At 42.1% G+C, this 26,365-nt stretch overlaps 1 pseudogene across 1 annotated transcript in view; it reads right to left on the bottom strand.

Moving 5' to 3' along the window:
• Positions 1 to 26,365, bottom strand: part of LOC310824109 (cytochrome P450 3A27-like) — a 141,198-nt pseudogene that overhangs the window by 95,657 nt on the left and 19,176 nt on the right. The window contains exons 3-10 of the transcript in view: positions 5,942 to 5,997; positions 3,445 to 3,544; positions 3,198 to 3,311; positions 2,595 to 2,683; positions 2,335 to 2,483; positions 1,571 to 1,698; positions 1,373 to 1,448; positions 986 to 1,146 (exon numbers count right to left, since the gene is read on the bottom strand). The product of the transcript in view is annotated as a cytochrome P450 3A27-like (transcript). The remainder of the gene's footprint in view (positions 1 to 985; positions 1,147 to 1,372; positions 1,449 to 1,570; positions 1,699 to 2,334; positions 2,484 to 2,594; positions 2,684 to 3,197; positions 3,312 to 3,444; positions 3,545 to 5,941; positions 5,998 to 26,365) is intronic.

The raw sequence follows: 26,365 nt of genomic DNA, 5'->3' as shown, positions 1-26,365 counted from the left end.
TGCCATCGTGGAGAAATTCTGTCTGAAGTTGTCCAAACAACAACATCCTCCCTAATAATAATATATCCCCCCGAAATGAACTTGCAGTGTTGGACATTAGCTGTTGTTTTTCTGCATGCGCACACGATTGGGAGAGGCAGCCACCAGAGAAAGGTCAGTCTACTCCCCTAGAACACCCCTGGCACTCACAACATGTTTATATGCAAACCGAATGTCAGGTAGGACACTGCATTTTAAAAAGCGTGTTTTCCGAACCAAAACAGCGTTCGTAAATGAAATATTTATTCATAAGGGATTTATTATAAGGGATCTTGTTCCCTGATCGCTACCGATTAAAGATAGTCATTACAACCGTTAGGAAGCTTTTAGAACGCTTGAATATTACATGGACCTTTACAGAACACAGCTGTAAAGGTGCAACCTTTCCTCTCGCAGGCTGACACTGAGAGACGAATGCATGCTTGTATTACTAGCAGCCTTGATTACTGTAACACTCTCCTGTCTGGTCGACCAAAGAAAGCTCTTGGCAAATGATACAAAATGCAGCAGCACGAGTCAGATGGAGAGCACATATCACACAAGTCTCTGCACTGATTACCTGTTAGTTTTATAATTTATTTTAAGATGATTGCATTAGTTTAGAAATCACTCTATGGTCATGCACACCACTGCATGTCAGACATGCTTTTAAGGTATATACCCTGTAGATCCCTCAGGTCCTCAGGTACTGGCCTTTTAAGTATTCTGAAGATTCCAACAACACCTATCTACTTCCTGTTTCAAATGAATAATACTGGGCAGAAGTCTGCACAGGGATGCTACAGACACATTAGCACACTGCAAAATACTGTCACCTATCTAACCATCTGTAGGAGTCTGCAGTGCACAGGGGTTACACACTCATCAGTACCCTCTAAAACACTGTCACTATCATATTTCCTGTTCCACATGAATAGTACTATATAGGAGTCTGCAGAGGGGTTACCTTGTTGGGAAACACAGTGTCTATCTCCTCCTGCAGCTTGGTCATGATGTGAGGGTTGGTTGCCAGATTGTAGGCCAGGAAGGACAGAGAGCTACTGGTGGTCTCATAGCCAGCAAAGATGAACATCATTGCCTGGGACAAGATCTCATGGTCACTCAATCCTATGATGATGGAGAGAGGGGGAGAATGAGAGGGAGGAGAGGGAGAGTGGGAGAAATGGGGTGGTAGGTGTGAGAAAGGGACGAAGTAGAGTATTTCCACGGTGTGTTTGTAGGTATAGGTGTTTGAGGCAGGTACTGTATGTGTGTGTTAGATGCTAGTATACAGTGTGTGTGTGTGTGTGTGTGTGTGTGTGTGTGTGTGTGTGTGTGTGTTTAAGGCAGGCACCTTTACTCTGCTCCTCTCCCTTTGAGTTGCTGTCTTTCTGCGAGTCTATCATCAGCTGCAGGAAATCTACCCGACTCTGGAAGCAGGCTTACGTCAGATCAAAATCACATGAGAACTACCAGATGCTACCAAATCTCTACAATTGTATTACACAATACTGGCTGAAGATCGTATATTTGATCAGTTATATTTACATACCTTCCTGGTGCTAGCCACGCGATTGGACTTGATCTTCTGAAAGACAGCGTAGAAGAAATCTGTGACCGAGGCAGGGAATAGGGATACCTCCATGTTTGCCATAACAGGACCCATGAAGGGGAAGAATGCTGGACGGACAGGAAATGCCACGGTTACAAACAGGAACAGGAAATACCATGATACGTGACTCCAATCCTATTCAATGCACAGCCCTGTCCAGAAACAACTCCTAGGCTCTATCCCTAGACACTTCTGTATCCAATCCACTCAGATCTCCAAGTGTCCAGCATTTAGGAACTAGAGGTTGGTTCTGGACACGGCCCATGTGTTTATCAAATGAGTAGAGCGCAAACCATTGGCAGTGTGGTTTATGTCAGTCTAATCAATGAAATCAATAGCTTCATTTATTAAGCACAAAATGACTGAAAGCTATATGGGGGCAGTTGTACCGTGTAACAATGTCCGGTTGTACACAGAGGCAGACGCAGCGTTTGGGGGTAAGGGAACAACTTTCCCGTTTATTCATCAAAAGTTCTCACAAGTCTCTTTTCAGCCCTCCCAGTTGCCGATTCTTTCCTCTGCTCTCGCCGCCTGCTTCTCCAGCTTAGCTCCCTTACTGAAATGGCAGAAGCACACCCATCTTAAACATTCGCCGGCGAGACTTAATTTGCAGCAGGTGTGCAACAAAAGTCTCGCCGACACAACCCCGGCCACGGTCCTGTAGCTCCCTCTACAGGCCGAACGCTGCATGTCCCCCCACATACCGACTGTGAGGAACAGTGGGCTGAAGATGTCAAACTTGAGCATTTTCTTGATGTTGGTCACAAAGGGGTCGGAGGGGTTGTGGAGGGAGTCGATGTCGACACTGAATGAAGTACTGACGACCACATCCATACTGTATGGTCCAAAGAACCTGGAACACAACCACACAATCTCTGACCACCAGAACCGCAACCACAAAATTAAAGGGGGGAGTTCACTGAAATTACAAATTCACCTTATCGTCTCGGAGATAAATACTCACTCCTTTAGTTCAATGGGCTCATCGTTATCAGCCGTCTTCTTCAGATTGCTGACCAAGTTACCAGAGTGCTGCTTCATGATCCTGAGCATCTGAGTTGGGAAGGATACATGGAAAAATATCATGATTGATACGTGGATTAATATGTGCAAAACATATATTAATATCATGTTTGAAACAGGAATTATTTTAATGTTTATATAGCCTGAGAATATACATCCATACAGGATACATTATGTATATAGTCAAAGAATAAGTGACTCCAAAGATGAACTATTATTCTATACTCTGTCATCTGACCACTGAACTTATCGAAGATAAGATCAAATATACTTTATTGTCCCGGATGAAAATTTGTCTTGGATTAATTAATTAAAGTTGCTGCTTCACACAACAACAAACAACAATGAATACACACTATACACATAGTACAAATCACACACACACTCTCACACACTCTCACACACACACACACACACACACACACACACACACACACACACACACACACACACACACACACACGCGTGAGAGTTGTTAGTCATTCATTTATTTGTGTTGTATAAAGGAATGAATGAAAGAAGGAGAGGAGAGATGGGACTGTACCTCTTTGATCCGCCCACTGGTGAAGGAGGGAGACAGGACACTGCGGATCCGTCTCCATGCATCATCCTCAGCGATAAACACGGCGTCATACAGAGGCCCGTTGAGATAGATATTCTAGAAAAATTATTATTATTATATACTGCAAGATTAACCTAATATTAATAATGCTATAATAACAATGATATTATCTATTTAAGGAGCCCTTATGTTTTTTTCCCCATACAACAACTTCAATTTAGCGTATTACCCTCCTGTTAGTGAAAAGGGAGTAGCATTCCTTGATGAGGATGATTTTGATCATGGCTGTGTCCATGATACACAGGATGGGCTGACGGCCATCATAGATCCTACAGACCAGCAAAAACAAAGATAGTTAGATATACACTCACAGAGCACTTTATGAGGAACACTATACTAATACTGGGTAGGGCCTCCCTTTGCTCTCAAAACAGCCTCAATTCTTCGTGGCATTGATTCCACAAGATGTTGGAAACATTCCTTTGAGATTCTGGTCCATGATGACATGATTGCATCACTCAATTCCTGCAGATTTTTCAGGTTCACTTTCAAGATGTGAATCTCCCGTTCTACCACATCCCAAAGGTGTTCTATTGGATTCAGATCCTGGGAAGGCCACTGAAGAACACTGAACTCATTGTCATGTTCATGAAACCAGTTTAAGACAACTTTTGCTTTGTGACATGGTGCATTATCATGCTGGAAGTAGCCATTAGAAGATGGGTCAATTGTGGCCATGAAGGGATGCACATGGTCAGCAACAATACTCAAATAGGCTGTGGCATTCAAGCGGATATATACCGTAGATAGAGACAGACAGACCCATCACAGATCCTGCACTCTTAGAAAAAAAGTGCTACCTAGAACCAAAAAGGGTTCTTCTTCTACTCTCCCTTTGAAGAAACCTTTTGGGTTCCATGTAGAACCCTTTTCCACAGAAGGTTATACAGTACCGTGCGAAAGTAATGGGACAGTGAAGCATTTTTTCTTCTTTTTGGAGTTGAAATGAGAACGTAGAGATTCTCATCTTTTATTTGATGTTATTTGTGTACATATTGGTTTATCATTCAGAAATTACAACATTTTTATGCATAATCCCCCTATTTCAGGCTACACTAAAGTGATGGGACAATTGGCTTGACAGGTGTGTTCGTCAGGTGTGTTCCATCACATAATTTGTGCAGTCTGCTATTGGTGTCTTGTCAACATGAGGACCAAAGAGATGTTATTGAAAGTCAGGGAAGCCATTATGATGCTGAAATATCAGAAAAAAATGAAACATAGCCAAAACCTTAAACCTACCAAAATCAACAGTTTGGAACTTCATTAAAAGGAAAGAAAGCACTGGTGAGCTAAGAAATCGCAAATGGCAAGGAAGACTTCCAGTGGATAACCAAAAAATGCTCACCATAATTAAAAAAAACAACTAAAAAAAACTGCCCCATAGATTAGGAACACTCTCCAGGAGTTAGGCGTCAATGAGTCAGAGACTACCATCCGCAGAAGACTTCACCAGCAGAACTACAGAGGCTACACTGCAAGGTGCAAACCACTACTTAGCCACAAAAACAGGCTGGCCAGGTTACGGTTTGCTAAAAAGTACCTAAAAGAGCCTGCAGAGTTCTGGAAAAACATGTACCAGAGTGATGGCTGTAAAGTGTGGAGAAAAAAAGGAACTGCCCAATATCCACAGCATCCCACATCATCTGTGAAATATGGGGGAGGGGGTGTTATGGCTTGGGCATGTATGGCTTCCACTGTAACTGGCTCACTTGTCTCCTTTGATGAAGATGAATTCAGAAGTGTTCAGAAACATCTTGTCAGTCCAAGTACAACTTAATTGCTTAATTGCTCCAAACTCATTGGACGGCATTTCACCATACAGCAGGACAATGACCCAAAACATACTGCCATAGCAACTAGGAAATTATTCAGGGCCAAAAAGTGAATCCTATAGAATCCTATAGAACATGCATTTAATTTGCTGAAGAGGAGGGCAAAACATCCTAAAAAAACAAACAACAATCGCTGCAATATAGGTCTGGCAGAGCATTACCAGAGAAGATACCCAGCGTCTGGTTGGGTCAATGGGTCACAGACTTTTGCACTTTTGCATACAAATACGAGTGCTTAATTTGGACATTTGCATAATGCAAAAGAAGAAAAAATGCTTGTCCCATTACTTACGCAGGGCACTGCAAATGGAACCCATAAGAGTTATTCAACCAAAGAATCCTTTTAGAACCCTTTTTTTCTTTATTTTTTTTATTACATTTTTGCCCTTTCAATGACATGGAGGGAAGACACAATCACTTCCGATTTGAATTCTGACATGTCGTGGCTCCTCTTTATTCATGCAGTTTGAGACGTGCTCAGAGGCAATATAGGAGCCTCAACCAATGAGAATCCAGGATGTTGTCAAACATTGGCAACGCACAAGTTGTGTTTGGGACCATACTACAGAATACTTAAAAGCTTAAAACTTAAATCGCTCAATAACAGATTCAAATTATTAATGTGGAAGCATGAAATTGTTGCTTGGGCAGTGTACTTGCATCAAGACAGATCATTTGTCTTGGTGTATGAGACCATTTCGTCGGTTGGATCGTCTGTGTTTGTGAAAATCGCACAGTGTCCGCCTGGTTTAAGAGTGTATACTGTAGACACTGAGAGATATATATATCCATCATAGTTAACAATAACCAGGATCAGTTTAGCAGACTCACCCCCACAGTTTCCCATATTTCTGGAAGCTCTCTGTGTCAAAATTGGTGAAACCACCCTGGGAACAAAAAACAAAACAAAAAAATAGCCAGATCATAAATGCTTGTCATAAACCTGAACTGTGGCTTAGTTTATGATGGCCCTTTTCCACTACAGACCGGCTCCCACTCCTCTCTTTTCGTTTTCGTTCAAAAGCTTTATTGCCCATTTTTCTGGGTAAAACAATTCATATTCAGCTCCCATGGCTTTCACCACAACAACACACATCATGGATGAGTCTACAATGTTGTTGTTTATGGGCTTAATCTCTACAAACCTTCTTATATCCCATCATCGTCCCGAGGAAAGGGATGGGTTTGAGACAAGGAATGCCTAGTTTTTTTAATATTCCATATGGCCAGTATCCATACCTGGTCAGAACAAATATAAATCAACAATCTGACTTGAAACAAAAGCAAAACGATCAAGTCATAGGTATCATTGAAACTGTTAGATAACTGTAATTATCAATACTATCATTTGTATGTATTATCACAACTAACTAACTAACAAATAATATTTTTTATTAAAACTTCTTACACTACGATCAGAGTGATGAGTAAAGTTTTTACAAAACAAAACAAAACTGCATGGAGCGTACAGTACAGCAGAGCTTGGAGTACCAGACATGAACACACACATCGGAGCTGTCACAGTGGTATACCTTGGATCACACACAGACACACACACACACACACACACACACACACACACACACACACACAAACACTGTCTCAACAGCCCCTTCCTTCACTCTCACTGTCTCTCTTTGTAGGTGGGTCAGGCTGCGTATTCAGCCTCTAAGGGGGGTATTGTTGGGATGACTCTACCAATCGCCCGAGACCTGGCACCCATGGACATCCGTGTGGTCACCATCGCACCCAGTCAGTAAACACACACACATACATACGCACTCTTTCACACACTCCCCCCCCACCCCCTTCCTCTCCATATCAGACAACCTCTCTCTCCCTCTCCTTAGGTCTGTTCTCCACTCCTCTCCTGGCGGGTTTACCTGAGAAGGTGCGTTCATTCCTGGCCCGCCAAGTGCTCTTCCCCTCGCGCCTGGGAGACCCTGCAGAGTTTGCCCACCTGGTGACATCACTGGCTGAGAACCCCATGATCAATGGAGATCAAACTGGATGGAGCTATCCGCATGCTGCCCTGAGAGAGAGTGAGTGTGTGTGTGTGTGTGTGTGTGTGTGTGTGTGTGTGTGTGTGTGTGTGTGTCTGTGTGTGATCCAAGGTATACCACTGTGACAGCTCCGATGTGTGTGTTCATGTCTGGTACTCCAAGCTCTGCTGTACTGTACGCTCCATGCAGTTTTGTTTTGTTTTGTAAACTGATCCAGTAATAAACTTCTAATGAGTTTGAGTCTCTCCTCCTCTGTGTCTGTGTAAAGTGAGGTCAGTAGGAGCTAATAGGACAAATGAAACAAGAATGAGCCTTATGAGGCAAGTGTACCTTCATTTGTCCTATTAGAAGTGAATAGAACGCCTGGACACAGGAAATGCTAAATGCTAAAGCTCTCATAACATCACACCTGCATCAGTGTGTGGCTTTATGTACATGTCATCCACAACATTTCAGTGAAGGGAAAGGGACACATTTCTTTTGGAATGGAAAGGAGTCGAGGTACAGTATCTTGGTATACACACGTTTGCTCCAGTTTTGTACCCATTGACTCTGACCCTGTTTGTGTAAGAGGCTAGGGCTGACCCATTCTGATTCAAGATGTTTGTGTAAAAAAGGTATTTATTGCATATATTGTCCACTAAAAAGCAGATGATGGTACAAGTGTAAGGGACCAAGTGCTCCAACCTCAGTCTAGCCTGAAGATCATTCCATATCTGAGGAGCACAGCAGCTAAAAAGTTCTTCTCAATTCTGTAATCACTTGTAGCACATTAAATAGTAACAAGCTGCAAGTTTGATCGCCAATAAGTCGCCATAAAAGCAATGATGTGAGGTAAAATGGGAGTTTTAAAAGAACTGCTTTATATACAGATGAAATCCAATGATAAGCCCTTCTCAACGTCAAAGAATCCCAACCCACAGACAGATACAAAAGACAATGGTGGGTACAGAAAACATGCCTACAAATGAACTGCAGAGCAGAGTGATAAATCGGGTCTAGTGGTTTAAGAATTGAGGCTGTCGTGTGATTTTAAATTGTGTCACCATAATCACGAACAGGGAGGAGCGTTGCCAAGACAATCTTCCTCCTATTATCAAAGGTGAAGCAAGACATTTCTTTACAAAACAAGTACAAGTCTAACTCGCAAGTCTAACTCGCAAACTGTTGATCACTTTTTCAACATGTATTTTAAAAGTGTATCATCTATCTAAATGCCCAGGTACTTATAATGGGGAACTTGTTCAGTTTGGGTTCTTTTCAGGGTACAAATATGTTGATCATTGTAATCAATATTATGGGATATAGAGAAAAACATAACAGACCTCATGCATACCTCTTCAAATTAAGATTTACCCAGATTGTTTCTAATCTAAAGAGAACAATTGTCTTATCATTTGTATAGATAAAATTAAATTATTTTGAGGTGATTTGAGAAGCCAAAATGATCATGCTTAGAATGCACTGTAAGCAGATAATGGAGGGCATACCTGTATTTTGTTTCCCTTTATGGAAAGCCCTCTCCATGCTCTCTCTGGCAAACTCCAGGTTCGCCGCCATTACTCTTTTCTTTTCAGTCTTCTCCTTCTCTCTCTCCATTTCTGTCTTCATCCTCTTCACGACATCTTCTGTAATCTTTGTCATCAACTCTTTCACTTCCCTCTCCCTCCTTTCCACCATATTATTTATCATCCCATCCATCTCTTCTCTCATGCGTTTAACGTCATCTTCTTTCTCCTTCAGGATTTTCTCCATCTCTTTCTCGACCACTTCTACTCTCTTCATTGCCTCCAACTCCTTTTTCACCCATTCAATATCCTTTTCTTTCTCCTGTTCATTCCTGTTTCTCTGTCTCTCCTCCTCTGCCCATTTCATCACCTCCATCCTCTCTTTCACTTGTTTCACCTCCATTTCTTTCTCCTCCAGGATTCTCTCCATCTCTTTCTCGGCCTCCTCTACTCTCTTCATCGCCTCCAACTCCTTTCTCATCCATTCAAAATCCTTTTCTTTCTCCTTCTCACTCCTGTCTCTCTCTCTCTCCTCCTCTGCCCATTTCATCACCTCCATCCTCTTTTTCACTTGTTTCACCTCCATTTCTTTCTCCTCCAGGATTCTCTCCATCTCTTCTACTGTCTTCATACCCGCCTCCATCTCCTTTCTCATCCATTCAATATCGTTTTCTTTCTCCTTCTCAATCTTCTCCATCTCCCTCTCCATCTCTGTCTTCATCCACTTCACGACATCTTCTGTAATCTTTCTCATCTCCTCTTCCACTTCACTCTCCCTCCTTTGCAACATATTCTTTATCACATCCATCTCTTCTCTTACGTGTTTAACGTCACATTCTTTCTCCTCCAAGATTCTCTCCATCTCTCTCTCCATATCTTCGACTCTCTTCATCGCCTCCAACTCCTTTCTCATCCATTCAAAATCCTTTTCTTTCTCCTTCTCACTCCTGTTTCTCTCTCTCTCCTCCTCTGCCCATTTCATCACCTCCATCCTCTCTTTCACTTGTTTCACCTCCCTTTCTTTCTCCTCCAGGATTCTCTCCATCTCTCTCTCCATCTCTTCTTCTCTCTTCATACCCGCCTCCATCTCCTTTCTCATCCATTCAATAACCTTTTCATTCTCCTTTTCAATCTTCTCCCTCTCTCTCTCCATCTCTGTCTTCATCCTCATCTCCTCTTTCACTTCCCTCTCCCTCCTTTCCACCATATTCTTTATCATCACATCCATCTCTTCTCTCACACGTTTAACGTCGCATTCTTTCTCCTCCAGGATTTTCTCCTTCTCTCTCTCCACCTTCTCTACTCTCTTCATCGCCTCCAACTCCTTTCTCATCCATTCAATATCCTTTTCTTTCTTCTTCTCATTCCTGTCTTTTTCTCTCTCCTCCTCTGCCCATTTCATCACCTCCATCCTCTCTTTCACTTGTTTCACCTCCATTTCTTTCTCCTCTAGGATTCTCTCCATCTCTCTGTCGACCTCTTCTACCCTTCTCTTCATCACCTCCATTGTTTCGGTCTCCTTCTCACTCATCTTTAATCTCTCTTCGCTCTTCTTTACCTCCTTCTCTCTCTCCTGCACCACCCTCTCTCTCTCCTCCACCTCCTTCTCTCTCCTCTTCATCTCATTTCTTGTTTTTTCCATCTCCCTCTGGAAAGTCTCCTCCATCTCCTTTGTCACTTTCTCCACCTCCTCCACCTCTTTCGCCTTTATTTCCAACTGGACAATCCTCTCCTCCAAATCCTTTTTGTTATTTTCCTGCGTCTTTTGAATGCGACTGAGTATTGCATTGCATTCATTCACTTTCTCAGTGTCTCTATCCAACACTTTCCTCTTCCTCTCCATATTATCTTTAAGATGGTTGACTATCTTCCTCTTCCTCTCCACCATTTCTCTGTCCTTGTCCACCATTTCTCTGTCCTTGTCCACCCTCTCTCTCTCCTCCTTCAGCCTCTCCTTCTCTGCATCGGTGTGCTCCTTCACCTTATGCAGAAGGTTTTGGGCTCCCTCCACCTCTTCCGCTCTCTCCTCCATCTCCCTCCTCCAACCCTCCTTCTCTTCCTTTCTTTCTTTAGCCATTCTGGCCCTCTCTCTCGTGTGCCTGGCCCGTCTTGATGTCCTCTGTGGGAGTGGGGTGTAGGCTGCGAAAGCTGCCGGTCCTGCTGCCTCCATCATCAGGGCAGCCTGATCCTCTTTACACTCCTGTGGACATACAGTGAACACACTACAGGTGCAGTCTCGAGAATGTCTTCCTGACGCCTTTACGCATACAGCTTTGTGATGCTTAGACAGTAATGACATAATTCATGTTTACATTTCTTTAATTTTCGACGCATTGTCGTTATTCGTGACGCATCAATGACCAATTGATTATCTGGCAATGCAATGAAAAAAGCGTGTGGAAAACAGTCGTTAATGATGTAGTGGAATTTAAATCATGGTGTTTTGAAATAACATACCGTTAACCAGAGCTGTTGATTCATTCAGAGATTTTATTCACAGAGAACAAAGCCGGGTCAGGTTTGCAAAGTTGAACACACTTTTCACTTCCGTTACCTGTCTTTTTATAGACTTCACATAGGTCAACAACCTTCATTCAACAAACGTCTACTTCCTGTTTACATACACCAATAATATTCAAGAACTACATTTCGTCATGCCGGGGCTACGCCCCCTTTGGCTTGGCGCCGATCAGTCTACTGTAGAGATCAATTGATCTAGGCTGTTTTCTAAAGCCCTTTTGTCTTGGCTGTTTACAACTGTGTTTATCACCCATCCATCCTGTCCCCAGATCACCTGATCATGTTTACACAGCTGTATACCACTCTACTTCAAAGCATCCATACCCCCTAGTCAGCCCCCACCTAAGTGATCTCACCCCTCTGAGATGTTCCAGGACCATCTGGTGTCCTTGTGACCTTTTCCCCTAGGTGTGGGATTACTAAGGCTAGTATTTGTCTTTAAATTTACTATATATTCCCCCCTTTGGGACTTAATAGTCCCACATCAATGACACAGCAATAAAACATATAAGTGATTTCAAGACAACATACATAGGCGACTCACAGAAGTAAACATAACCTGTATGACATCAACAGCATGACATTCTATTAGCTCCTGGGGACACGCCTCCTTTACAGGTGGGGGCGAAAAACCCATTCTTTCATTAGGGAAAATTCCCCCACGGTTCTCACCATATCCAATCATTGAGCAACCACTTTACAGGTCTGCAAACGAGCACCCGTCCCCATGAGCAACAACTAAACTACATTTAAATGATTACACAAATTGTTAATTAAAATAAATCAACACACAACACATCAACCTATAATGGGACTTTATGTCCAACACAGGGGACCATCCCCTGTCTCTGATCCATAGCCATCCCATTGTGTCTCTATGCATACATTCAACATGGTCATTCTATCAGTACTACACACAATAATTGTCACACATAAGACTTTAAAACACGTCAATGTCCATTCAAATTGTCAATATTCCCAAAGGGAATATAGTCCTTGTATGGCCAGGGTTTCGTCTTTCTTGAGGATTGTAGCAATGCTTCTCCCATGTAGGTGTAGCTGTTAGCGCTGGCTAGTCCTGGCTGGGAGTGTAGACGATCTCGTCATCATCGGATGAGGGGGCAGAAGACTCACTGCTGCCTCCCCAGTCGAGAACAGGATATAGGTCTAGTTGGCCTCCCATTCTGTTGAGTGCCATTGGAGCTATCCCTCTGGTTACACTCATCTGCTTAATTGTGCTCTGTATAAAAAAGGATCTCAAAACAGGCATTATACAACAAAATAACAGTCCTAACACTACAATCACTATCACAACCATTATTCCCATTTTCGCCAACATTCCTCCCCATGATCCTAGGATGTTGTCAAACCAGTCTAATTTCCCAAAGTCTGTGCCCTCATTCCTTCTGTGCTCCTGTACAATCTCACCCATTCCTTCGTCTTCTTCTCTGGTTTGCCTGAGTTCTTGCCTCGGGACCCTGGTGCTGTGGTTCTAGTGGTACCAGGTTAGGCTCCCTCGATCTTGTATTGCAGTGGGGGTGGCTCTCACTACCTCGTACAGTCCCTCTCTCCTTGGCTCGTTCCACTTCCTTCTGAAGACTTTGATGTACACCTGGTCTCCTGGAGTTCTCGGATTGGGCAGGGGTGTCTCCGGCTCCAGCTGCTTGTCTTTTTCCTGTGAACATATAACTTTGTGTATCTCAGTTAATCAATTCATATATTGTATCAATTCTATCTGGCGTTGTTCAAGCGGTGGTCCTTTGTAAGGTCCTCTTATTGTTGCATGGCAATGGCATGGGTCGACCCGTAAGCATTTCATGCGGTGTTAAATTCGTGTTTCTGTTAGTCTGCATGCGATAGTTCATTAATACAAGTGGCAAGCCATTTACACAATTAAGCTTTGCGCTGGCACATATCTTATTCAGCTTTGTTTTGAGGGTACCATTTATTCATTCTACCATTCCTTGTGATTGTGAATGGTAGACACAACCCAATCTTTGCATTATTCTTAACTGCTGTATGACTTGTTTCACAGTTTTCTGAATAAATACTGCACCATTATCTGAGCTAATCTCATTAGTTATTCCAAATCTGGGTATTTCTTCTCTTGTTAGAAATGTAACCCCTGTTCCCTGCTTCTGCCCATCTTCTGAATCTATCTATATCAACAAGCATGTATCTCTTCCCAATTACCTTTTTTATCATGTCTCCATATTCCATTACCAAATTTGTAATTTAAATGTTTTTAATAAATTAACCTATAAGTTTAAATGCATTTTCTACCATTGCCTGTACATAGGGTGCCCAATACCCTTGGATTTTTATCTTTCTCACAACTTCCCCCCTTGCGCAATGGTCAAAACCATGCGCACCAGTGATCAAAAATCCCCAGTAGCCCAGTAGGCGCTACTATAGTACCCTCATATGATCTCCACAATCCTGTAGAGTCCACCTTCGCCCCCCTTCAGAGCCACATGGATTGCTCAAATGGCCCTGCAATCCGATGCATGCGTATCATATCCTCTAGTTGCGTTATTGGTTCTATTTAATTGATTATCTGACTTTTCTTTCATCTGAACCTGTTGTTCAACCAATATGGCTACTTCCTGTGGTATATATTATTTTTATGAATTCCTTATCCGCAAAATGTTTTACCAATGGGTTACTTGTTTCTTTCCAAATACTTTTTAATGTGGTTCTCATCATTGGTCCCAAGACTCTTGCTCTATACCCTTTATTTACCATTTATGACCCATGATGAGCAGCATTAGGTCTATTATACCACTTTTGTACGAATTCTAATTCATCTATTTGTATAGCTGCTCCCTGTTTTCCCCTATAATATATTGTGACATTAATGGGACAACCAGATTTTTGGTTTGCTCCTGCCAGATTTGTTCTTGGCAGGAGTTGCAATTTAAGTCAAATCGTGGTCTCCTTGCATCTGGCAATTGGGCTTCAATAAATTTTCTCCATCTTAACCAATTTTGCTCTATTTCATAATTTATTTCCCTTAACCAGTAAACATTTGCGCTTGCAGTTATTGGTATTTCTTGTATCTTTATTACCATATTATCTACATATACACCTTCTGGGGAACACCATATTTTCATCCCCAGCATGCATATTGCATCCCTCCCCAAGAGATTCACCGGAGTCCGGTCAGAGATCAGTATGGGCAGGGTTGTGGCTCTATCTCCTATCTTCTATTTGAACCTACAGCATTGGTTCTTGATCAGCTTCTGTGGTTAATACTGGAAGCTAGTAACCATAATTTAGTCCCCTATATGGATTGGCCGGTCCTTGTGGAGGCCTCTGCTGTTGCTGACTATAGCCCTGTTTACTATTCTCCCTCGATTTCGGATTAGTACAATCCCTTTGGAAATGTCCAGCACATGTCAGATGGACCTTTTGGGTTTGTTCTTTGGAACCGTCCTTGGGGTCTCTTTCTGCCCTTCCCTGGCTTAAACTGCTGGGGCTGCTGCGTATGCACCTGAACTACAAGTACGGTGGGTTGCTCTTGTCCCTGAGGTCTCAGCACTGGAAGTGGTTCTGGTATGGCTCTGTATGGAACTGGTTTCTTGGTTTCGGCGCCCATTACGCCTTGTTTTCGTTTTGTGAGTTCCCCCAGCTGGAGCTGTGTTAACCTTCTCTGGTCCCCCTTTTCTTGCTCCTTTAGCCTTGACTCATCCTTGTGTGTTTTGGACGTGAGTCCCACCACATCCTCTAACCTGCTTTTCACCGGAGGGGACATGGCATCTACCACTGCGGTTCTGAACAGAGTTGTCATCAGTGGGTCTCCCTCTGGGTCTACTTCAGTCTCTAGTTTCCACTTCTTTGGTTGCTGGTGCAGGTATGTGGCAGGATCCTCAGTCTCTTCCAGTGGGTCTCCCTTCAGGGTCTTAATATCCATCCTTTGTGGATATTCTTCTCTCAGGGTTGTCCACCTCTCATTTCTGGTCTGGTCAAATGACATCCCATCGGCTCTGGTATTGTCCTTTGCTTCTTTCAGTCCACAGCTTATGAGAACGTCTTCCATCTTTGCCTCCCCCAGTACCTTGGCCAACAGGGCTATGAGGTCTCCCACCGCCAGCAGTTTCCCTGCAGTCTCTTCCTCAAGGCTTCTAATCCCTTTACCTGCTCCATCATGTATGTTAAGTAATCCGCTAACTATTCCCTGCACATCCTGCATACCCCAGGGCACATAGTGTCCTTGATTTCCTTTTATCAGGATGGGGCAATGATATCTATCTGGGTGACCTATCTTTTCCCTATTCCTCAACTCTCGTTCAGTATTCCTGGATCTTTCCTCATGTCTTCTCCTAATATTTCTCTCTTACTCCGGCTTCCAATGGTTTAGTCCTCTTCTCTTGCCTTGACTCTGACCTCCACACACCTTTTTCTAATTTTGCATAACAATCCAGCTCTATGGGGCTTCTAGATCCCCTTCTCACTTCACTTCCCTTCTCTTCTTTTAACATTGCTTCTCCTTCTGTTTTGAACAATTTTAACATATCTATTTCTCTCTTTCTTGACTTTACTCGAGTTTTGGGGTTTCTTATCAGTGTTCCCATTTCCTTACCCACTGCAACATCAAATGTCCCTTCTTTTGGCCACTTAGTATAATTCTTACTGGTTAGTTTTTCCCATTTTTCTGACATCTCTTTTATTTGGTTATTTAAAAGAGGGTTTTTATTCTCTAATATTTCTACTGGAGTTACCAGGGTAATCCCTTTCTCCATTTTTCCTTTTGCAGTAATTATTTTTTAGGGTTATTGTAAAATGTCTTACTTTTCACTCTTTTCTGTAATTTGTCAAAAGAGAACAATATTGTATTATTGGTTATCTAGGATTCTACTGTATAATTAAAGAAATATGTTAGGCAACCACTTTGGACTCAACTTGAGATATCCTAATCACAATTGGTGTCTTACACCTTGGGAATCAAATATAGATATAACCAACAACTTATGTACTTGCATGTATGTATATGTGTTTGAGAATGTGGTTGTATGTATGACAATGTATGAATGAGTATGTGTCTATATTGGTATAATTATGTGTATGTGTCTATGTCTTTATGGGTAAGACTCATGTACGTGTTCCACCGCGGAGGCCAAAGGTCCAGGGCGATCTATACAAATGTTCTATACTAAAAGCACGAATTCTGCTTACTTTGTTTTTGAGCTCATTAAATTTGTATAAATTGTCCGGTCCCCTTCTCAACGATAGTTCACGATGCGAGCCTTATTTATCCATCCTGTTCGTGACGCCAAATATGTAGTGGAATTTAAATCATGGTATTTTGAAATAACATACCGTTAACCAGAGCTGTTGATTCATTCAGAGACTTTATTCACAGAGAACAAAGCCGGGTCAGGTTTGCAAAGTTGAACACACTTTTCACTTCCGTTACCTGTCTTTTTATAGACTTCACATAGGTCAACAACCTTCATTCAACAAACGTCTACTTCCTGTTTACATACACCAATAATATTCAAGAACTACATTTCGTCATGCCGGGGCTACGCCCCCTTTGGCTTGGCGCCGATCAGTCTACTGTAGAGATCAATTGACCTAGGCTGTTTTCTAAAGCCCTTTTGTCTTGGCTGTTTACAACTGTGTTTATCACCCATCCATCCTGTCCCCAGATCACCTGATGATGTTTACACAGCTGTATACCACTCTACTTCAAAGCATCCATACCCCCTAGTCAGCCCCCACCTAAGTGATCTCACCCCTCTGAGATGTTCCAGGACCATCTGGTGTCCTTGTGACCTTTTCCCCTAGGTGTGGGATTACTAAGGCTAGTATTTGTCTTTAAATTTACTATAATGACAGATTTGAGAAGCACATTTCTTCAATGGTGGCCGCATGGCATTCCTGTGCAGGTGACAATGGTCATTTTTCAAAACGACAAGGATATTTAAACACCTGATTATTTGTTTGGTATGCTCTATGGCCTCGGCTACAGACCTCATCGAAGTGACACTTAGATATCTTAGGGTGCACATATCACGTCTTGGTCTAGCGGATAGGAATCTGCCTTTTAACGCAGGGCGGCCCGGGTTCGATTCCCGTCATGGTAAATGATTCTTGTAGAAAAATAAAATGAGTCACAACGTGTGCAACAGAACAGTTCGAAATCTCTTTACATTTGCATCGTCATGAACATGAGTTATATCAGGCTAGCTCATTTTTTCTTTGTTCATTTTAAGTGTAGAAACAATATTTAGTTTGTGACCATTTTTTTCTGCCGTTTTGACAAGTCTCATGACTAAAGAACACAAGGCTGTCTGCTGAAGGACGCTTGACTGTAGATTTTTGCTTCGTGTCAAAAGCACTCCCTGACGCACACTTTTTCAAAGCAGGTGAATTCATCAGATCTGTTTGAAACATTGCATTTCATCCAGTCAATACGACTGCTTAGATACTCGCAGCACAGTTGCCCCCTATAAATTGCCCATGAGCGCGGAGCTTGTCTTTGTCAATGTAACAACTTTGCTCCATCAAGGGGAGCCGCTGGTTCGACGCCCCTGTAAGCACATGTGTCTCCAATTTGTAGCCCTATGGAAAATTAGGCCTAACTATTAAAAGTTCTTTGATTAATAAATAGGAACTAATAAATAGTATAAATAGAATAAGTTCATTAATAGAATACATAGGACTTAAAAAGGGTAAAACTATTACTATGTTTGATATTGAATAGAGTTTCATGGGTTAAGTTCATGTATTGAATTATTTACCTGATGTAAAATTTATTTTGTTTTCTTAAATACTGTATTCACAATGCTGGCAATATTGTAAAGGAATTTATTTTTGATTTCTGTGAGAAAAGATTCAAATGTAAAGTTTGTGCATTTTGTTTATTTTCATGAGCCAATGAAAAAGTGAGATGAAGGTCAGGTGTCAGGTGGATGAGAAGGAGAAGTTAGATTCGGGATGGCGAACGAAGAGAACGCATGGAATATGCTGCTGTGCTGAGTAAGGTTAATATTGTGGAAATAGGTAGCCCACTTATTTCTGTGTTTAGAACAAGGTAATAATGCGAGTGCACAACCCGTGCATCTTATAAGTTATTACGTTCGGCGTATGACCTGTTTTGGAACAATTTCTCTGCAGAGGAGTAACCGTTCCGACGGTCAACCACCTGGCTTAGCCTAGCCTACAGTGAGAGAGCTAGTTTTTCTTCGGAGGCTTATGGGCTGTGTGTTCGACCAACACGGGAGTTCAAAACGTCGATAGCCACCGGGAGAGACAGTGGCACCAAAGATTCCTGCCGTTTGAGAAAACTACCCCGGTTGCCGAGAAAGGAGCTTCGCGAGGCTGCCGGCTTAAGGAACTGGGAGTTTGGTTTTTGTCGTCTAGCTCGTGAGAGTGAAGGAGCCGCCATTTTAGGTGAGCTACAACGCACGCAAGCTACACGCGCCAGGCCTGCAACGCACTGGACTTTGGTATAGTTATCATAGTTATCATTGCCGGCTTTAGAATAGGTTTTATTTATTTTCATTGAGGTTTACAGTGTTTACCATTTACATTTGGATATTTGTGTGTGCACGTTAAGAGTTATTGTATTTCATTTCATGCAATCTATTTTGGGGATTTAATATCAGTGAAAGAAGACTGATTTGAATAAAATAACAAAAGACATGTAATTGGTGGGACTGTGTTAATGTGAACAGACAAAGTAAAAATACAATAATAGTTAGAGATACCATTTTATTTAAAGAATTCAGGTTAGCCACCCCTATTAATTGCCCAGACCAGCAAAGGGGCGCTACAAATTCCTTTTTTTTTTTTTTTTCAGGCAAGCCACTGTGAGACGCCTTTGCGCATACAGCTTTTCGATGCTTCGACAGTAATAACATAATTCATGTTTACATTTCTTTAATTTTCGACGCATTGTCGTTATTCGTGACGCATCAATGACCAACTGATAATATGGCAATGCAATGAAAAAAGCGTGTGGAAAACAGTGGTTAATGATAGATTCGAGAAGCACATTTCTTCAATGGTGGCCGCATGGCATTCCTGTGCAGGTGACAATGGTCATTTTTCAAAACGACAAGGATATTTAAACACATGATTATTTGTTTGCTGTGCTCTATGGCCTCTGCTACAGACCTCATCGAAATGACACTTAGATCTCAGGGTGCAGATATCACGTCTTCCCAAATGGTCTTTAGGAGATGAAGTGCTACGTGGGCGAAAGTGCAAATATAGGCCTGCCTATATAAATAGATAATAACAATTTTAAGATAAAAAGAAAATGCTGGGGACATGTAATAAATTAGTAATACGCATAGTGATAAGACAATTAGAGATAACAGGACGTAAAACCCCCATAATAAAGTGGCCATGCGTAAGTGTTGTGATATATTAACAAACATTTTAGAAAAAGGTAGACGGTAATAAGTGCTGATGTCCTACAATTCGAGAAAATCACACACTATATATACATACATATGTAAACCACACACAGAGACACAAATAAATATGAAAGTGATGAAGTATAATACATGCTGTAGTATAATAAATACAAATATATATATATATATATATATATATATATATATATATATTATATATATATATATATATATATTATATACACTCAACAAACACTTTATTAGGAACACCTGTACACATTCTCATGGTGGAGGTGGTGTAATGGTGTGGGGAATGTTTATTTGGCACTCTGGGCCTGTTAATACCAATCAATCATATTGCTTGAATGCCGCAGCCTATTTGAGTATTGTTGCTGACCATGTGCATGCCTTCATGGCCACAATTTACCCATCTTCTAATGGCTACTTCCAGCATGATAATGCACCATGTCGCAAAGCAAAAGTCATCTCAAACTGGTTTCAGAAACATAACAATGAGTTCTGTGTTCTTCAGTGGCCTTCCCAGCCACCAGATCTGAATCAAATAGAACACCTTTGGGATGTGGTAGAACGGGAGATTCACAGCTTGAAAGTGCACCTGAAAAATCTACAGCAATCGCGTGATGCAATCATGTCATCATGGACCAGAATGTCAAAGAAATGTTATAAACATCTTGTGGAATCAATGCCACAAAGAATTGAGGCTGTTTTCAGAGCAAAGGGAGGCCCTACCGAGTATAGTATAGTGTTCCTAATAACGTGCTCAGTGAGTGTGTATATACAGTGCGGGAAAATAAGTATTCAACACATCAACAAATGTTTAATTCAACATATTTCCATTGCAGCCATTCACATGAAATTTAGATCAGACATAGGTATTAACTCAGTAAAACTACTCAGCTAAAGAATTTGTAACACCAATCTATAAAAAAAAGTTGTGCAATTCTCCAGGGGAAGGAGAAGGACTGGAGAGGAGGGGGAGCCCAACGGGCCTGCCGAGCCAGAGAAGAGCCACTCCAACAGCAGCACGCTGTCCGGCTGGCGGGACAACATCATCTTCATCAACGAGGTCTTCCACCAGGTACAGCTGACCCTGTATCCCTTGCTGCAGTGTTGACAGGAGGCTGCTGCTGAGGTTCCTCCACTGCTGCACTGCCTCACACATCCAGCAGGGGGCAGCAGCAGAGCAGCTCAGGGCTCTGCAGCACAGGCTGGATTTTTCCTGCTCCTCCTTTGTGGACCTGTCAGCATAGGAGCAGAGGGACACAGCACAGAGCTCATCCCACTTAGACACAGTCCGTCTGGGGTAAGGACAGACACACTGATCTCTGATGAGGAGGAGGGAGGAGGATTTCTCATTGTACAATGTACGCTCCCTCCTCTGTCTCCCCTCAGCTCCAGCAAAGCCCTCCTCCTGCAGCTCCTGTACCTGGTCCCTGTGGGAGGTGAGAGGGGGGCGGTGAGGCGTGCTGTGTCCCTCTGCAGTGCCCTTGGTGGAGAGCTGGACCTCAGTGAGACTACAAACCAAAGTTATACATAGTTAGTATATAGCTGGTATATGATTCCAATTCTCAGAATGAGCCATGAATCAGGAAATTTGGTGTTTCACATAATTAGCAATGTTTTTTTAAATTGTTTTTTAATGACTGCCATGGGAGTGGCTGTGGACAAAATCTGCAATGGCCCTATATCCAATTACATTTTTGAAGTCCCTCTCTATCAGAAGAGGTTTTATGTTCTCATCTTTAAACCCAGATGAACATGTATTTTAATCTGAATTGTCCTAGTCTATTAAATATAACTTGAAATGGTGACTGACTACTGCTTGAGTTTGTTTTGTGTGAATCTGTAATGACACCAACTCTCATTACAGACCATTATTGACCAATAAGACACTTTACTACATTTCTATTTCTATCTCTCCACAGGACGAAAATCATTCCTATGGGATTTCCCATAGAGTGAAATAAGGCAGATTTTTGACAGATTTCATGTTGACAGACATCAATAGCAGACTCCAAAGTCACTCGGTCTCAACTACCCAGCTTAAGCATATTGAACAACACTTATTGGATTTGTGTTCTAATGGCCTACTCTATGTTACCTAGTGATAGGTTTGGGAATTGTTATCTGGGTTTCGTTCTTCCTGGTACATCATCTAGGACTACCTTCTGACTATGTACAACACTCACACACACGCTAGATATTCTGCCTGATGGGAGGGCAGGACAGTGATGTCAGGTTTGTGTGGTCATTTGATTGTTGTTGTTGTAATGGCTTAATTACACCTTATTTGGCTCTGTTCTAACCTACCACTCTAGTCTTACACACACGTTGCTGGGGAAATGGCACAAGAAAGACGCAATCCTAGCAACGACAATTGTCAGTAGCACTAATTATTCTGTAATAATGATGCATGACATGTATTTTCAACACTTTTCAAAAATACGTCACTAATGTACACAAAAATACGTCACTGTAATGTATTGGCATTATTACAACTTTGTGTTTCCAATGTATTAATAAGGGCTTTCCCTATTGGCTGTGTAAGAGTCCTTAGCTGTTGTGCACATGCGCTGTACTCTGTCTTAAAATTGATCAGTAAACGAGCATCCACGTAATGTTCGGTCTCCGTTATTGAAACCGTGAATATATATATATAACTCTAAATATATTACAATTTGGCGACGAGGATGGGATATCTAATGAAAGATGATCCCAGTGACGAGAGACAACTTTGCAGCAAGTAGAACGCAATAAACGAACTTTGTAGCTCGAAAGAAAGAGGCTAGCAAACGGAAGCTAAGTAGCTAAAGGCGACTACAAGCTAGCAAGATAGCTAGTTTCCAAATCGGTGCGTTAGCTGAATACAAAGAAGGACAGGAAGATTTCGAATCTTACTTGGAAAGACTGGAACAGTGGATGATCGCAAACGAGGTGGACACTGACAAAAAGGTCAGCGTGTTTCTGTCGGTAATCGGAGCGGATGCCAACAGACTTTTAAAGAATTTAGTCAGTCCTGAAAAACCTAGCACACAAACCTACGAGGAGCTAAGCGAGTCGCTCAGTGAGCATTACAAGTCGAAACCGCTTGTCATCGCGGAACGTTTCCGTTTTCCAAAAAAAAAATCAACAAGACGGTGAGTCTGTCTGATTACATAGTAGCTTTGAAGCAACTTTCAACTCATTGTGAGTTTGGTGCACATCTTAATGATGCACTCCGTGACCGTTTTGTTAGTGGGTTAAAAGCTGAGGCTGTGCAGAGGAAACTTTTATCGCAACCAAGACTAACATTCAAGACTAAGACTATTAAGTAATAAACAAAGTCAAACAGTCAGAACAAAAGGCCTGATTAGACAAAACTTGATGACGAAATGTAGTTCTTGAATGTTATTGGTGTATGTAGACAGGAATCAGAAACACGTTGAATAGAAGGCGTTAACCTGTGTGAAATCTATAAAGACAGGTGACTGAGGAGATAACGGGTCAGCTACATGTTCTGCGGGAATAAAGTTTTTGAATGAATCAACAGCTCAGCTTATTTCAAAGTATTATAACTTAAATTCTACGACACTAGCATTAGCAAGGAAGGCCTGAAAAATGCCTTCGTGTTTTTCAGGATTGGCTGTGCGTGGACTGGGGCAGCCGTTTCTACGACAGGTTGTTGTTGTTGTTTTTCTTTTTTGCAGGGCTCCCGTTGGGAGGACAGCGAGAGGGACTTCGAAGCGGGTATGTGACATTTAATTACATTTTACAGTAGTAGACACAGTCAACAAATGTATCTGGGTAATGGCATGACTATTTGTCAGTTAGTAGCAATGGTAGCATTGTTACCTTTAGCTTGAACTAGCTAGCTTGCTAGTCACCTACATGCATTTTGGACTTGTGCTGTGTTGTTTCACAACAAATATTGAGTGGTTCAGAGAGAGTCTAACTATTGTTATTGCTCATACTTATTCTTCTTTTTCTTATCATTATTATTCCAATTCTTCCGATTTTTTGGTATGCTACTCCTCCTACAGCGTTCAAGCTATTTAGACTAATCAAACTTTAAAACGTGCGGAGAGGTATTTTAAAGTCATGATATTTATTCCGATTCCGAACCCTAGCACATATTCCTGACCAATCAGCGGGTAATGCCGCCATTAGCCTTCCTTCTCCACATACCCACTAGTAATCTGCCACTGGCTCATTCTGGCTAAGATATATATCGATTAGAGGTATGCCTCCTGGTGCCCCAGGAGCCCCTAATCTCAGTACCAGTGGTCCAGAACAGTTTCTTTGCCTATCTTGTTTTATCCTGCGCCTCTCATTGGATACTTCTTCTTCTGTCTCAAACATGTTAGGGCTACTTTAGTACTACCTTACGGGTCGCATTGGTATATTGCTTGGTTATAAGCTACTTTTGGCCAAGGTTGTTCCATATTCCAAGGTACAATACGCCACGTGACGTGACAGTCCCCTTTAAATTTCCCCAGGTTTGCGGTGCCATATGTTGTGTTAAGTGGTTTGTCGAAGCATTCAAACTTTTGCTTCCAATCAATTGAATCCGGGGATCTCCCTCTTTTTCTCATCTATTCTCACATCTATTTTTCTGCATTGGTCTCTAAAAGTTTGATCATAAAACGGATGGTATCTGGTGTTGCTTAAGATACCCAAACATTCGGCTGGACAATATGGTCGTTTTGATTCTTCTATGGGACAGGACTTTTTATATAACTGTGCACATGCCTGGTATGTGTGTGGGTTAGGTACAACTCGTAGTTTTTTAAGTGGTGATGGACTACACATGAGGCAATCTCCTTCTGTTACTGACTGGGCTGTAAACTCTACCCATTTATACCAATAATTTTGCTTTGCCTGTTCCCATAATGTATTTACCTTATATTCTCTGTCCCTATCTCTTTTGGTTTCAACCTGTGTTTGCTTCACTTCCTGACTCAATTCTCTAGGCAGGGCCTGTTCTATTTGGGACAGCATATAGATTAGTATTATTACTTTATATATCACTAGTCACTTCCCCAGGATCCCCCAGGCTCTACTGTCCTTCCCGTTCGGCTGGGGGCTGGATTTCCGGCCCATGTTCAGCCTCTGTACCTGTTCCTTCATTTACTCTGTGCTCCTGTTCGATCTTACCCGTTCCTTCGTCTTCTTCTCTGGTTTGCTTTTTCTTCTTGCCTCGGGACCCTGGTGCAGTGGTTCAAGTGGTACCAGGTTAGACTCCCTCGGACTTGTATTGCAGTGGGGGTGGCTCGCACTACCTCGTACGGTCCCTCCCTCCTTGGCTCGTTCCACTTCCTCCGGAAGACTTTGATGTACACCTGGTCTCCTGGAGTTATCGGATTGGGCAGGGGTGGCTCCGGCTCCGGCTGCTTGTCTTTTTCCTGTGAATATATAACTTTATGTATCTCAGTTAGTTGTTTCATGTACTGCTTTAGTTCCATCTGGAGTTGTTCCAGTGGTGGTCCTTAGTAAGGTATATATTATAAGGCACATATCTTATTCAGCTTTGTTTTGAGGGTACCATTTATTCTTTCTACCATTCCTTGTGATTGTGGATGGTAGACACAACTCAATCTTTGCTTTATCCTTAACTGCTGTATGACTTGTTTCACAGTTTTCTGAATAAATGCTGCACCATTATCTGAGCTAATCTCATTAGGTATTCCAAATCTGGGTATTACTTCTCTTGTTTTTAACCACTTTTAACCAAATTTAACCACTGTTCCTGCCCCTAATTCTGCCGATGGCGTTGCTTCTACCCATCTGCTAAATCTATCTATGACAACAAGCATGTATCTTTTCCATTGACCTTTTTTATCCTGTCTACATAGTCCATTACCAAATGTTTAAATGGTCCGTCTGGAACCGGTATGTGTCCTAAGGGTGTTTTGATTCCTTTCTCACATTGTTTTGTGCGCATACTGTGCATTCTGCCAATGCATTTTCTACCATTGCCTGTAAATAGGGTGACCAATACCCTTGGAGTTTTATCTTTCTCAAAACTTCCCTCCTTGCGCAATGGTCAAAACCATACGCATCAGCGATCAAAATCCCCAGTAGCACCGTAGGTGCCACTATCGTACCCTCATGCAATCTCCACAATCCTGTAGAGTCTCCTTTTGCCCCCCTTTGGAGCCACATGGATTGCTCATACGGTCCTGCAATCTGTTGCATGCGTATTATATCCTCTAGCTGCGTTATTGGTTCTATTAATACCATTGGGGCCAACACGGCCACCTCACACTTCGAGGCTCGCTTTGCCGCTTCATCAGCAGCATTATTGCCCTGAATAATGTAATCATTGCCTTTCTGGTGCGCCTGACATTTGATGATCGCTAACCGTTTTGGTTTCATCATAGTCGACATCAATTCCTTAATTTGCTCACAATGCTGTATGGGTGACCCATCACTTTTCAAAAAGCCTCTCTGTTTCCATACTGCCCCAAACAGATGACAGACTCCATGCGCATACGCTGAGTCATTAAAAATGTTCACTGATTTGCCTTCCCCCATTTTACAGGCTTCTGTCAGTGCCCTTAGTTCTGCCAACTGGGCAGAACACGGTTGTGGACAGCTGAATGTCTGCCCTATTTGTTTGACTATGCCGTACCCTGCATGATTTCCTAAATGATCTCTATAACATGAACCATCTACAAAATATGTCTCTTCTGCATATAGTAAGGGTGTTGATTCTAAATCTGGTCTTAACCTGGTGAATGTTAGCGAGTGTGCTATACAATCATGTTCTTCCCCTTCATCTGCCAGTGGTATTAACTCAGCTGGATTTACTGTGCTACATCTCTTGATAGTGATGTCTGGGTATGTTAATAACGA

The sequence above is a fragment of the Argentina silus genome, assembly GCF_951799395.1.
Source record: "Argentina silus genome assembly, chromosome: Y".
Taxonomy (NCBI): domain Eukaryota; kingdom Metazoa; phylum Chordata; class Actinopteri; order Argentiniformes; family Argentinidae; genus Argentina; species Argentina silus.
The sequence above is the reverse complement of the archived record's forward strand: the minus strand, read 5'-3'. Positions and strand labels throughout refer to the sequence as shown.